Here is a 14,475-nt window from a genome sequence, read left to right as displayed (position 1 = left end):
TAAATGCAAAGTCACATCTTTTTTGAGATCCATACTGGAAGATTCATAAATTTGTCTAGTCAAAAGACCATCTCACTTAGGTGGGATGTCTGAGTATGGAGAGATCACAAAGGGTGTGGAGTATGACATTTTTAAAATGTACCTGTTGAAAGAGCACAGAGAAACTGGGGGTCAACTGTAGAGAGGAAGAAACTCAGAGGCATTCTGAGAATGTCAGTTTTATAAAAAGGGTATGGAGCAGAGTGGGATGTGTTCTTGAGATACTGGTTAGGTTATGTCCTATGACACAAGAGATGGTGCTGTGGGTGATTCCCCATAAACTGGAAAAGTGCATGCAAAAAGAAGATGGTTTGTGTGTGCCAGGCTGGCAACACACAGCACACCCCAGTCAAAATTCCTATCCCTGGCTACAGCCAACACCCAATGCCTGTAACGGAGGGTTTAAAAAAAAAACAAAACAAAAAAACCCATAACACATGTAGCCACAGGAGGGTAAAACATTTCTTCCCAGCTCCATACAACAACCAGCAAAACCCAGAAGCCTGGGAAGTGCCCATAGTAGAACACAGGCATAGTTATGCGTAAGTCACCCCTGGCCAGTAGCAGTCCAACCTCCTCCTGAACACCTCAAGTGATGGAGAATCCACAACTGCCTTCAGCAATCTATTCTACTTAGGAAAGGACCTTCAGTGTGATCATTAAATATCAAATATTCTTATAATCTGGATAATTTTCAGTAAGAGAATAGGAAATGTATTCAGATGAGGTTTAAATCACTATAGAAAATTAAGCTATACACAGATTTGATAATGTCTATCCTAGGAAAATCAACCCAAAATTCTTCATTCTGGTGTGACTGAGACCTACACTTTAAAAGGGTCTTCACTGTGCATATAAACTGAACATGTACAAAAATAGAGGGGTTTTTTTCTCTCAATTTGTTTCTTTTACCTAAAAAGACAGTTCTAGATCTCCCTATTTACAAACTCTGCAGCATTTTTACAATCCTAGACAAAGAGCGGTCCTTCCACGACGTACTACCAGAACCCCCAAAATCAGCAGAGGGGGTAGCCATCAAGTGGAATTTCTCTGACTCAGTCCTTCAACCTGGAAGGACGTGGGCAGTGGGGTTCCGCAGGGCTCAGTCCTCAGGCCTGCACTGTTCAACATCTTCATCAGTGATTTGGACAAGGGGGTAAAAAGCACCCTGTTCAAATTTGCTGATGACACTAAGATGTGGGGGGACATGGGCACACTGGAAGGATGCAACAGGCTACAATCAGACCTAGACAGGTTACAAGGGTGGGCGGACGAGAATAGCATGGGTTTCAACACAGACAAGTGCAAGGTGATGCACCTCGGGAGGAACAACTGGCACCATACCTACAGGTTGGGGAACTCCCCTCTTGTCAGCATGGAGGCGGAAAAGGATCTGGGGGTCATCACTGACTCCAGGATGAACATGGGCCAGCAGTGTGGAGAGGCAGTTAGGAAGGCCAACCGCACCTTGTCATGCATCTACAGATGCATCTTGAGCAGGTTCAAAGAGGTGATCCTCCCCCTCTATGCGGCACTGGTCAGGCCGCAGCTGGAGTATTGCATCCAGTTCTGGGCGCCACACTTCAAGAGGGATGTCGACAGCATGGAGAGGGTCCAGAGGAGGGCCACTCGTATGATCAGGGGACAACAGGGCAGGCCCTATGAGGAGAGGCTACGGGACCTGAACCTGTTCAGCCTCCAAAAGAGAAGGCTGAGGGGGGATCTTGTGGCCTGTTATAAACTAGTCAGGGGGGATCAGCAGGCACTGGGGGAGTTACTGTTCCCCCGAGCACTGCCAGGAGCGACCAGGAATAACGGTCACAAGCTGGCAGAGGGTAGGTTTAGATTAGATATCAGGAGGCGCGACTTCACGGTCAGGGCGGCTAGGGTCTGGAACCTGCTTCCAAGAGAAGTGGTGCAGGCTCCTACCCTGGGGGTGTTTAAGAGGAGGTTAGATGCACATCTTGCTGGGGTCATTAGACCCTAGCATTCTTTCCTGCCATGGCAGGGGGTCGGACTAGATGATCTGCTCAGGTCCCTTCCGACCCTAGAAACTATTGAACTAAGAAACTGTGAAACTAGGTAGGCTTCATTTAGATATTATGGGTCAAATTCATCATTGGTGCAACTTGACTGGTAAGTGGAATAACAGCAGAGATGAGTGCAATTTTGAATGGTCAGAAATAGGCTTGTGAGGTTCATGTTGTGTAGCTTATCTGAGGCATAACAATAGGAGTAAATCAAACTGCTGGTTGTATTTCTTGCTTTATGAAGCTTATGGAGTACATTAGGAGTAGAGTAGGACCTGCAAATTAGCTAGGAGATTGTAATGGTGTTCTGATTGCAGAGCAACGTAAAAGCTGCAGCAACAATAGTTTGTCTTAGTGTGACATCTTGCTGTCAGTTAAGCAGATTCCAAATCATCCCACGACAAAAAATTCCAGGTTCTCCTGTATTTTCAGGACCTACCTGACAGAAGAAAGTGACTGGTATTTAATTTATTTTATGCTTACAAGGCATCAGGTGCTTATTTAGAATACTTCCTTTATTTAGCAGAATAACAAATTGGATTTGGGAAACAGAAAAATGGTTCTGATAAATTAAAGTGAGACCCTGAGAAATGTGAGGGCTGAAAATTAATTTTATCAACAGCATTTGCAACAATAAAAAATGAGGGAAGTAGAGTTAAATTGGTAACCAAACATAGTTACAAAGACATACAGGATAATTAGGAATAGGCCACAGTAATACTTATAAATGAGTTTGAGATGTTTACTATATATTTGCTTCTGGAGAAATAATGAATAAAGGAGACCGCAAAACTATGGAAAAAAAAAACCCAAATGGGGTAGGCATGTTTCTGGAGTATAGAAATACTTGCTTTGGATTTTTGGTTTTATTTGCGGTACCAAGCTGTCAATAATGCAGCCCAGGAGAAAGTGGCGCAAAGTTGTGTGGGCATGTGTTTTTCATGATCACCATGCTTCTATCCATTTGTACAATGACTTGTTTGTGATCCTGTTTGTGACAATATAGTTTTATTGTTCCAGGAGAATGAGTGTAGAAGATTGCTTAGTATCTTAAAATGCCCTTTTGGGAATGTGACCTTTATTAGTACCAGCTGCCCTACTGAAGGGCCTGCTTCCAGTTAGTTGCAGTCCAGAAAACATGCACGAGGTACATTTACTGGACCAAACATGAGATGTCACCAGAGTAATCAGATTAATCTCTGCATAAGGCACATGAAATAGCTAGTTTTCTTATGCAGAAATTATGAATTGTGGTACAGAAATTCAGGAACTGAAATTATTTTCATTTGTCTGAATTTGCTTCTCTCACCTTCTCAGTATAATATTTTTGCAGTGCCAGTGGGTACATACTAAAATAGGAAACACTCTAAATACAACTTCAGGCATAATTAAGGCAGTAAAACTGAAAATTATTGTAAAAGGGATGCACCAACTAGTGTCAAAGGAGATGGCAGCCCATGTCTGGCATGAGATCTTTATTCTGTAGCCTCCAGCTGCTCTGCACTGGCCCCAATCCCCATGCCTGGGTCTCCCACAAGGCCATGCAGCTCTGTGCTCTGCTCCAGCACAGCAGTGGTGAACTGGATGCACAGGTGGGCTGGGTAGTTGTGTCGCCATGGCAACAGCCCCTCCTGGAAGCTGATATGCCCCCCGTGTGCTGTCACTAGCAGGGCTGTGTGGGACAGGTGCCTCCACATCTCCGTGGGGATGGCTGGAAAATAGCCCTGACAGCCAATCAGCCCTACCTCCGTGCCCCGCCCCACCAGGTCCCAGCCCCAGCCCCAGCCCAGTGATACAGGATGGGTCCACTGCCTGAGGGAGGGGATGGGAGGGGGTCCTCACCATGCAATGGGGAGAATAGGTCATCGGCCGCAGTGAGGCAGAGCAGGACTACGCAGATGGCTGGCAGGCTGGGCACGGGGCTGGCTGCCCGCACATACTCTTTGCATGACCTGTAACCAAACACTGGTGCTGTGTAGTGGTCATCAAACTCCCGCAGAGTGCGACCCTGGGGGGAATGGGTTCAGCACACTGCCAGCCCCAGGGGTAGGAAAGGGGATGGGAATGAGAGTAAGTCCTACCTTGAGGATGTGGTCTACATCTAGCATTGCTGCAATCGCCTGCCTGTTCCTGGAGCAGATGTGCACCATCAGCACCAGGGAAGCACAGCTCCCTGGACACTTGGCCTTCTGCTGCTGCTGACAAGAACCCCTTTCAGACTTTTTCCCCCAGTCCCTGCTCCAGTGTAGTTTTGGCCCCTAGAAGTCTATCTTCCAGGTCTCATGTGCCTCCTGTCCTGGACCCAGCCAAAGTGCCCTGCTCGCCTCAGTGACTCTGCTGTCCCGTCCCACCCTGAGCCCTGTCTCCCCAAGGTTGCCCTGTCCCCAGCAGGCCCCAGCCACACATCCAGCCCCACCCCACTCCACTCTGCCCTGCAGTGGCCCCTGGGATCACATCCATCTGTCCCAGAACGCAACTGTGGACCAGTTGGCGCAGAAGGACCGTGAGGGGCCCATGTATGACTACCATGTTGATGGACTGCTCGAGTGAGTGCAGGGTCTCCTCATAATCCCAGGGGGCAAAGAAGATCACGGCAGCCTCCAGCCCCACAGCGTAGCCTGTCCATCCCAGGTAGTGCAGCACCAGCATCCTGCGAGCACCTGCACGTCACGTGACCCATCCACCCTTCCCCAGGCCCAGGGGGGCGAAGGCTAGTTCCCGCTGCAGGGAATGGGGGCCCTGCCACCACCCATCCAAGCCAGGTCTGAGCCCAAGCTGCAGCCTCCCTGTGCACCCCTACCTGGGCCTGCTGTGGCCCCTCCCCAAGCCTGCCACTGATGAGACCTGTGCTACATCCCAGCCGGGCACCTCCAGGACCCTGGATATGCATTTCTCCCTGCCTTGTGCCCCCCATGTCCCCCCCATCCTGGCTTCCCCTGCTGCTTACCCGCCCAGGAGTGGGGCCTGGGGCAGCTGCGCCCAGAAGTGGGCGATGGTGGTCTCCAGGTCCTTAGTACTGGCAGGAGAGAAGGCTTTTGGGGTCTGGAAGCAGAATAGGGCCGGGGGTGGTTGCCTGGGGGAGGGGGCATCACCCGGCAGCTGGGCTCATATACTGCTAAACCTGCCTTTAAATCCCACTGCCTGGCCCCCCAGCACAGCTGGAGCTGGGAGTGTAGCGAGAGGTGTGCAGGGCCTCAGTGCTGAGCTCCCCGCCCCCCAGCCTCAGTGCTGAGCTCCCCGCTCCCCCCCCCCTCCCCGGGGCCTGGGAGAGCCAGGGAACTGGCCCAGAAATCCAACCCCACCCCAGCCCCAGGGCAGCCTGGTCAGGCAAGGGGTGACAGGCACTCACCAGCAGCCCCCTTGCAGCCACGGTAGTTGAGCACCATACACCTGTGTGTGAGGGAAAGAGTCAAGGTGTTCACCCCAACCCAGCCCCAGCCCACCTGGCAGCAGTTCAGCAGCCATGTGGACATGGGCCAGCACTCAGCCCTGCCTGGGCAGCACAGCTAGGGCCAGTGGCCACCCCTACTGGCATCGCAGCAAGCCTCACCTGTAGCCAGCCTGCAGGGCCCCATGCACCATGTGCAGGATGTAGGAGGCCTCACTGCTGTTGGTGGTGCCAGGCAAAAGCAGGAGTGTGGGGCATGTGCCAGGGTCCGGGTACTGGTGGCTCCCCGCATTGTCAGCCCAGTCTAGCACCAGCTGCCCCCATCTGCTGTGCAAAGCAGCTCGCTGTGCAGAGCAGTGGGCAGGGAGCACCTGAGAGCCAGGCCAAGGGCACAGGCAGGTGCCGCGTGGAGGCACACAGGTGTGGCAGCCTGCACCACAGGCACCCACAGCAATCCTCTGGGGACACAGCGGCCGCCCGTCAGCCGGGCGCTCGGGCCGAGGCGAGGCTAGGCGGCCGCGCCCGGTAGCGGCACGGCTGCGGGCTGCGGGCTCCACGCTGGGCCCGGCGCTGCCAGCGAGCGGCGCCAGCGCGAGTCCCCGCACACCCGGCGCGCGCGCGGAGCGGCCACGGGCGACACCTTCCCCCGCGGCTCGGCAGCTCCGCCGGACGTGGGGGTGGGCACGGCGCGGGGTGGAGCAGGGCCGGGGCCGGGGCAAGTGGAGAGCAAGAATTGGGGCGAAGCGTAGGGCGGGGCGCGCAGCCGAGGGCCCTGGTGCGCCGGCGCCAGCCCCAGCTGCGGCAGGGATGGGCTGAGCGGAGCCCCGGGTGCAGGCGGCGGCAGCAGAACAGACAGACGCAGCGGGTGCTCGGCGCAGCATCCTGCCCCGGGCACCCTCTGCCTCTCCCGCGGGGCCTGGGGATAGCCGCGCCGACGGAGGAGACGGATTGACAGTAGCTACGCGCATCCAGTAGTAGCCCAGCCGGGTGATGGCAGGGCCAGGGACCTCCAGGCACGAGCATCGTGCACGGCTCAACTCTGGCTCCAAGACCCTGAACTGTATCTTTATCAGGGCCTGATGCAACTGATGGCAGGAGTAGCCCAGCCCATAAAGCCCCACACAGGGGAGTGCTGTGACTAATCTTGATGCAGTCAAGTTTGGTGTAAATGCTCTCCAAAACTCTGCAGCCTCGCTTACTCCCCGATGTGCTAGCTGAATAGGGCCATGGGCCACGGGGTAACCCGATTCTCTGGTCACCATCCTGGACCAGATTAGACAGATTATGACCCATGCAGTCCCTCAGATTAAACAAGAAAGAGTGCCATTTGTAGCAGCATTGGATACAGTCACATACACTAATGAGAGTGGTGCCCAGTTTAAATGAGGAGGGGGCCACTTTAGAGGCAGAGGTGGAGGATGTGGTAGAGGCATAAGCAATTTGTATCTGACCCTCCAGTCCTATCAACAAGGAAGGAAGGGATTTAGAAAGGGATTCAGTACTCGATGTCAATTGGGCAAGAAATAATTGGAAAGGTACAGACGGAAAAGATATTGCATATGTAAAAGAGTGGCAGTGGATTTTCCACTGGGTAGCTCAACACCTCGATTTACTGAAAATCAGACATGTAAAGGCACACAATAAAGATGGCAATTTAGAAACATATTGGAACAATAAAGTAGATACCGTGGCAAGAGAAAGACCTATAGCTGTAGTCACCAGGAGTCAAGCAAAGAAGTCAGACCAAACAATTCCTTTAAATGCTGATATTGAGGATGAGTTACCTCAACACATCCCTGGTAAAAGAGAAGAGCAAGAACTAATTAATATGGCACATTGATTTATGCATGAGGGTATCAAGGGAACTCTATGAAAGTCAAGCAGATTGCTAACTGGGAAGGTATTAAAGATGATGTGGAAATATGGGTTAGAAAGTGCCACGGAAAAGGCTTGACCCCCCCACACTGGCAACCGATGATGTGTCAAAGATGCTTTGGACAGTGGCACCGAATTCAAATTGATTTTATTGACAAATTGCCTAAGAGTAAGGAAGGATTCCAATACTTGTTTGTAAACTGACAGCCCCCAGACTTGTGCACTATGTACACTCCTGTGACTAAGAAGCTGATTTGGGGCTGGGATTATAGGGCAAAATCCACCTTGGATCACCCTGCAACACTCCACTCCACCACCCAGAGACTCTCTGGAAGAAATCTAGGCACATCCGGGCTTGACCCAGCGCTCATTTTTGAGTGCTAGCCTGCTACCTGACACCCACCCCTCAATACCTGCATGCTAAGTACATTGTGCCAAAAAAGAATATTATTTTGTGCTGGGATGATGGGGCAAAACCCACTTTAGGTCACCTGAAGCCACACATCTCCCTGACTGAATAAGTCTGGGCAGGATGCTGCGTGGCCCAAAGCTTGGTTTTTGCATGCCAGCCAGCTAACTGAGAGCACCCCTCCTGGTTTGTGTGACAACTAATCAGCACCAAATAAGGGGCTGGGGTTGAGTTGGTATTTCCAGGCAAAATCCTTTCCTGGTTACTTCAAACTTAACCTCTCCACCCCTGGAGTGGGGTGTCTAGTGGGGAGTGTTCTCCCAAACAGGGCTGCCCTAGGGGTGCAAATCAGGGCAACTGCCCCAGGCCCTGCACTTTGGGGGGCCCTGCAGAGCCGGGTGAAATGGCCATGAGGACTTTGCACCACCACCGCTGGCTTAGTGTCCGTGCACTCACTCCCCACCCTGGGGCTGCTGGCTTCTTCACATCCAGGGCACACAGAATTGGGATGGGGGCAGGGCCCCACAAGACCTGATTTGCCCCAGGCCCTACACCCTGCTCAGGTTGGCTCTGCTCCCAAAGAAGACTTTTCAGGCCGCATTTGATCTTTGGCTTTTTCTGCCAGAGATTTCTGTAAATGACATTAAGTAAGTTGGTAGCATAAGAGGTTTTTTTTGAAGCTGTGATGACATGAAGTAAATTGAAATAATCCTATATGCATTTCTAGCTCTATATCAAATTACCAAAACATGCCTTCTCAAATGCCAATTGCTAGCTTTTTGGAGATGGTAGTACCCTATTCCCTTGCCCCCATAATCCCTTTCTTGTATATTCAGGTCTCTTTTATTTAAGTATCTGGAATGTTGCTAGTTAAAACATGTCACCAGTGCTGATTAATTCAACATAAAACATTAGATATTCACAAATTGATGAGTTTGCTAAAATAAAGGTGTTCTCATTACAGGTACAAGGTAGTTGGGGTAACGTGTAACCCAACTGGGAACCATTTTGTACGTTTCCACAGACTTGGTGAAACTGAGAACTGGCATTACCACAATGGGATTTTAGAATTTAAAAAAACTGGGTGTGGAGATCCACCGGACACTGAAGAATAGTTCTCCAGAGCTCTTAGGAAGAAAAGTGCACCAAGCCATGCTGTTGCTGTACAAATGTCTCAGAAACAATAAGGACACCAGCAAGGGCACACACAGGTTGTTAAATATATACCAAAGCCTCATCTCAGGAATTGGGAACACTGTACAGGTCAGGTTCACCTGCTACCATAATTTACAGTAGATAGAACTACCTGGGACTGATATTGCCAAGTGCTGGCTATCAGTTAAATAACTTGGCAACCTCTAGAGTGCCAATGGCTTTGTGCAGAAGAGCACCTTAGAGGCAGACACTAGTCTTATCCCTGGCAGAGGAAATGCCACCAAAAAATATGGAACTGAAGTCCACTCTATGACGGGGTAGACTGGGTTCTTTAACCCTGGTTGGCAGCCAGTCTAGGAGTGGAGCTCCAATAGATGGATGAATGGATAATCTCCTTTGCTCCGGCAGCTCCTGCAGCCAAGCTGGTTCTAAACATCCTGGCACCTGCTTTTCCTTTGGATTAAAGCAGCAAGGCTGCAAGGGGTGTGTGAGCAGCTCAGTGTCTCTGTATATACTGTCCAGGGTTTTGTGCTTCACTTTATCTTTTAAGCAAGTATTACTTTCAGCAAGCTGATATCTCACTCAGCATAAAACTATTGCCTTGCAAGACAGACGAATGTCTACTGCTAGTATTACTGGTGCTAATACTGGGATTTTCATGGATTCATAGATGGTAAGGCCAAAATCTGTTCTCACCTATCTTCTATGTTCTGTTATTCTGTTATTGTATGGAATAGTGTGCATTGATAATGATGAGTCTTTTTGCAATTAAGACAATATTTACCTAATTTTTGGAGGGTTGAGGATGGGGGAAGAGGAAAGATCCCACCACACTGCTGCCTTGGGTTTGGGGATGGATGGTCTGAGGTTGTGATGACCCCAGGGCAACCACGAAGAGACCTCACTTGTGGGGGAGAAGGCCCCTTTAACGGGGTTCAGGGGGGCATGAGAGGGGATGAGGGAGAGGCAGATGTTTACCTGGTTTCAGGGTGTCTGGGGTTTGGCAGAGGGGGTTAAGGGGAGGGTTAGCATGAGGCTGGATTCATGGTGTATAACTGGTTTACCTGCACCCCCTGCTGTCATTCAGTAGGGAAGAAAGCAGAGGGTAGTTTGGTAGGGGCCCCTGCTGGAATCTAAAGGGAATTGTACAGCATGCTTAATGTGCTGGAGAACATGGTAGCACCTGCAAACACGGGGGCAACGCTGTAGAAATTTTTTTTTTAATGTTATAAACCAATTTAATTTAATGAGGATTAAACCCCGATTAACCTCCTGTTAGAAATGCACAGTAAATGGAGTATTGTTAGAATATGATTAGAAATGGAGTGTTGTTAGAACTGCACAGTTTGCATCTCGTACCTGATAAGAAAAAACACTGCCAAGGACTTTTTTCCTTGGCCAGCCTTGTTTCTTATGCTAAATCACTCCTTCCTCCACACTCCTCCGGGTTTTCACATGCAGATTACAGAAGCTGGAATTCAACTGACTGTGTCCTTGAAAGGCGGGGGGATTTCAACTCTTGGTGACCTAGAGAGCTATCTGAGCATGCGCAATTAGCTGAAGCATATTTGCCTATCCGCCCCACATACTTAAGTAGTTAATTATAATATACATGCGACGGATGAAGTGACGTGATCACATACATGTTTGTATGAACCGGAAATAAGCTGTAAGAGTTCCTGTTTCTGAACACGTGCCCAGGAGGGAAGAGATAAAACCCAGCTAAGAATTTCCTCAGGGGGCTGAGTAATCTGAGTCCTTTGACTCTGCTCCGACCCTATTTGCAAATAAACCTTTTGTGCTGCTAATAAGTGTGTGTCTGAGTTCTTCGTGTGCCTCCCGAGAAACGAACCGCAAATTTTTGCAACACTCCGGTTCTGGTAAAACATGATTCGATATTGGCTTGCCTCACTGTGCTTAGGTCAGAGGCAATGTGAGGCTGTATTGCTTCGTTGGGCTTAGGCAGGAGTCGATGCGATGTTGGCTGGCCTGGGGTTGGGGTTGGAGATGGATGGCCTCATTGTGCTTAGGTCAGAGGCAACGCGATGCTGCATTCCCTCGCTATGCTCAGGGTGGGGGCGATGCGGTGCGGGATTGATTCGTTGTGTTTAGTGGGATGCAATGCGATGTTGGTTAGCCTTGTTCAGTCTAGGCTAAAGCGATAAGATCTCGCGTTGCCTGGTGCCGCGGCACGTGCCCTCCTTGCGACCAATCCCACCGACCGGGGACGGTGGCAGATCTCGCTGCTCGGGCGTGAAGGTCTCCCTGCAGCCGATCCAGCTACGGCCGATCGCTGCGGCCCCTCAGAAGCGCTCCGCCCCCCCCCCCCCATCGCCTAAGCGGCGAGCGGTCCGCTCAGGGCTGCGCGTGCACCCCCTGCGCGTCTCCCCTGCGCCTCGTGTTTAGGACAGGGGCGATGCGAGGCTCTGCCGTGAGTCCGAGTGCGCTGGGGGCGCTGTGCTTAGACTGGAAACAATTGCTCTGCTGCTTCGCGAGACAAGGCGACCCCCCCCGCCAGACCCAGCCGGGCATGCAAGGTGCCAAGGCTTCCCCCCGCCACCTGCAGCATCGCATCATCTGGCTCCTACAGGGATGGGAGTGCTCCCCGACTCCCGCAGACCTCCCCCGCTGACGGCAGAGGTCACAGCGAGCACGCACTGCCCCGCAGCGAGCTGCCGCCGCCGCGCCCCACCCCCTCCCTCTCCGGGCTGCATAGGGCCGCCCCCTCCTCGCGCGGGACTTCCCGCCCCTCATCGATCTTCCCCAGCAGCGGGCGCCTCCCCGCCCCTTTCCTCTGCCGGTAATTCCCGGTCATTTCAGCCCTTGCACAATGCACAATAGAGCCCAGTGTGACAGCCTGGCTGGCAGTGACCTGGACCAGGAGTTTTGAAAATGCAAAAGATGATTGGAGGGTTTGGGATTCCCTTTCCACACCAATCAGGCCCCAGAGACTCACCCCCCACCCCATCCCGTCCCCTGATTGGCCCCTTGGGTCACCTGGAGGGGGATAAAAGGGGCAGCACAGGTGACTCTGGGGGACCAGAGGGGCCACAAGGAAGGAGCTTCAAAGGGCTGGGCCAGTGGGTTGGGACTAGTTGCCCCAGAAAAGCCTGAAGGAGTGGGACCTGCAGGCAGCAGTGGGACTCTCAGCAGCGCAGTGGGCCAGCAGGAGAGGCTCCCCCGCTCCAGCAAGGATCTGAGCAGCAACCCAGGTTCCCAGCTCTGCTTCCAGCTAGTCAGAGGCCAGGCAGCTGATGTGAGGCTGGGGCTCTGGGAAGGCCAAGACCCCTCAGTTCTTTATTCAGAACTCTTTATTCAACTCTTGTGCATATACTTTGCACTGTGGCTGGGCTGTTGTCAGTTGGCAGCCTGGCGTAGCCAAGCTGCACTTTGGGCCAGGAAAGTCTATGGTCAGAGATGTCAAGGACAGTCCGCCAGTGCCACAGAGGCATGGCATGGGGTGACCCAAGAAGGATTTCTGTCTATAATCCCAGCCCAAAATCCAGTTCCTAATTTGGGTCTAAATACTTAGCACAGTGGCTGGGGTGCTGTCAATCGGCAGCCTGGCATAGCCAAACTCTATTTTGGGCCAGGCAAATCTTTCATCAGCAATGTCCAGGAGTGTCCTCCCATGGAACAGAGATGTATTCTGGGGTGGCCCAAGAAGGATTTCTGGACATAATCCCAGCCCAAATGCCAGTTCATTATTTGGGTCCATATACTTAGCACAGTGGCAAGGCTGCTGTCAGTTGGCAGCCTGGCATGGCCAAACTGCACTTTGGGCTGGACAAGACTCTGGTCAGATGCATTCGGTAGAACCCCTTAGTGGTGCAGAGGTATTCTTATAGGTGGCCCAAGCAGAGTTTCTAGCTATAATCCTAGCCCAAAAGCCAGCTCCTTATTCAAGCCATTATAGTATAGAGGCATGGGGGCACTTAGTTGGCAGCCTGGGCTGGGCAGAACTATGGTCAGGGTTCTTTGGGAGAGTCCCTCAGTGGCATCAATAGGATGCTGAGGCACTTGGCGGAGGCCGTGTGTGGGGTGGGGCGCAGGGGCCTTCTCCTGCCCCTGCTCCACTGCCGGGTGCTTCCCCGCCTTGGCCCGCTCCCCTGGCGGAGGCCAGGAGCCAGGCAAGAGGAGGGAAGGCCATGCATGCTTTCAGCTGGCTCCAGATGCTTGGCTGCCCTGTGCCACCCGCACCAGAGCCTGGCTTGGATGCAGGCCAGCAGTGCTGAGACCGGCTCCGCGCAGCCCTTGGCCTCCAGGCTAAACTGGGACACAGGGAGATTAGATGCTACAGGTGTATCAATGCTCCATCCCCTTGCTGCAAGGTGCCCAGAAGAAGGGCAGTCACGTGCAAGTCAGCGAACGGACCAGTGGGTACCTGGCAACCGTAGACAGGCTGATGGGCAGTGGAGCAGCCCCAGGAGCTGACCTGCCCCAGTCTATGGCTCCCAGGCACATACCATCTCATCTACTCCTGCCCTTGGCTGCCAAGCAGGCTCCGTCCCCTCCTGTGGCGCTGCTGCATCAGCCTTCCCTGCCCCATACTGCTGGGACTCCTGCTCTCTCCTCCTGCTGACCTGCAGGTGTGGGCAGGGCCATAAGTGGGTGCACACAGCCTCCAAAGGACACTGGTCATGGTCCTGGCCCCCAACACAGGCTGCCCCATCCCCTGCCATGCCTCAGCCTCCACCCCACAGCGACTCCAGGGCTCCCAACCTGCACCCCACCTCCACACTAGCACTCCCAGTCTCCCTACATGCAGCCCCTGTCCCTGCACCCGAGTGTCCCTGTCTGTACGGGTGAGGGGCAGGCGCCCAACATGGGTCCAGATGGCCCATTCAGTGCCAAGCCTCAATGGGGCGGACCCATTGGCCTTTCCTGGCACTGGCCCAGCCAAGGCCTCTCCCTTCCCAAAGGCTGGGGGTCACTTTTACCTTGGCCCCAGGGCTTCTACAGGAAGGACCTGACCAGAATTGGCTTCTCACTTGGGCCCATGGGGGTCTGAGCTGCACCCCCGGTCTCTGCACGCCCCACTTGCTGATGACACTAAGATGTTTGCTGATGACACTAAGATGTGGGGGGACGTGGGCACATTGGAAGGATGCAACAGGCTACAATCAGACCTAGACAGGTTACAAGGGTGGGCGGACGAGAATAGCATGGGTTTCAACACAGACAAGTGCAAGGTGATGCACCTCGGGGGATGACCTAATCGGCGACCTAGTGATCGATGGGAAGTTGGGTGACAGCGACCACGAGCTGATCACCTTCACCATCCGCCGTAAAGCTGGCAAGTCGGTCAGCAACACAGAAGTCCTTGACTTCCGAAAAGCCGACTTTGACAAGCTCAAGAGGCTAGTCGGTCAGGCCCTCAGGGACCATGACCCCAGGGAGATGGGAGTTCAAGAAGAGTGGTTGCTTCTCAAGGAAGCGATCCTCAGTGCACAAGCTAAATCTATTCCAACACGGAGGAAAGGCAGCAAGAAGGCACAGCAGCCCCCCTGGCTCTCCAGAGACCTAGCGGACCTACTGTGGCTAAAAAGGAAAGCCTACAAAGGATGGAGGACGGGATT

The sequence above is a fragment of the Crocodylus siamensis genome, chromosome 1, assembly GCF_052110815.1.
Source record: "Crocodylus siamensis isolate JL-2025a chromosome 1, ASM5211081v1, whole genome shotgun sequence".
Lineage (NCBI taxonomy): Eukaryota > Metazoa > Chordata > Crocodylia > Crocodylidae > Crocodylus > Crocodylus siamensis.
Note: the sequence above shows the minus strand (reverse complement) of the source record.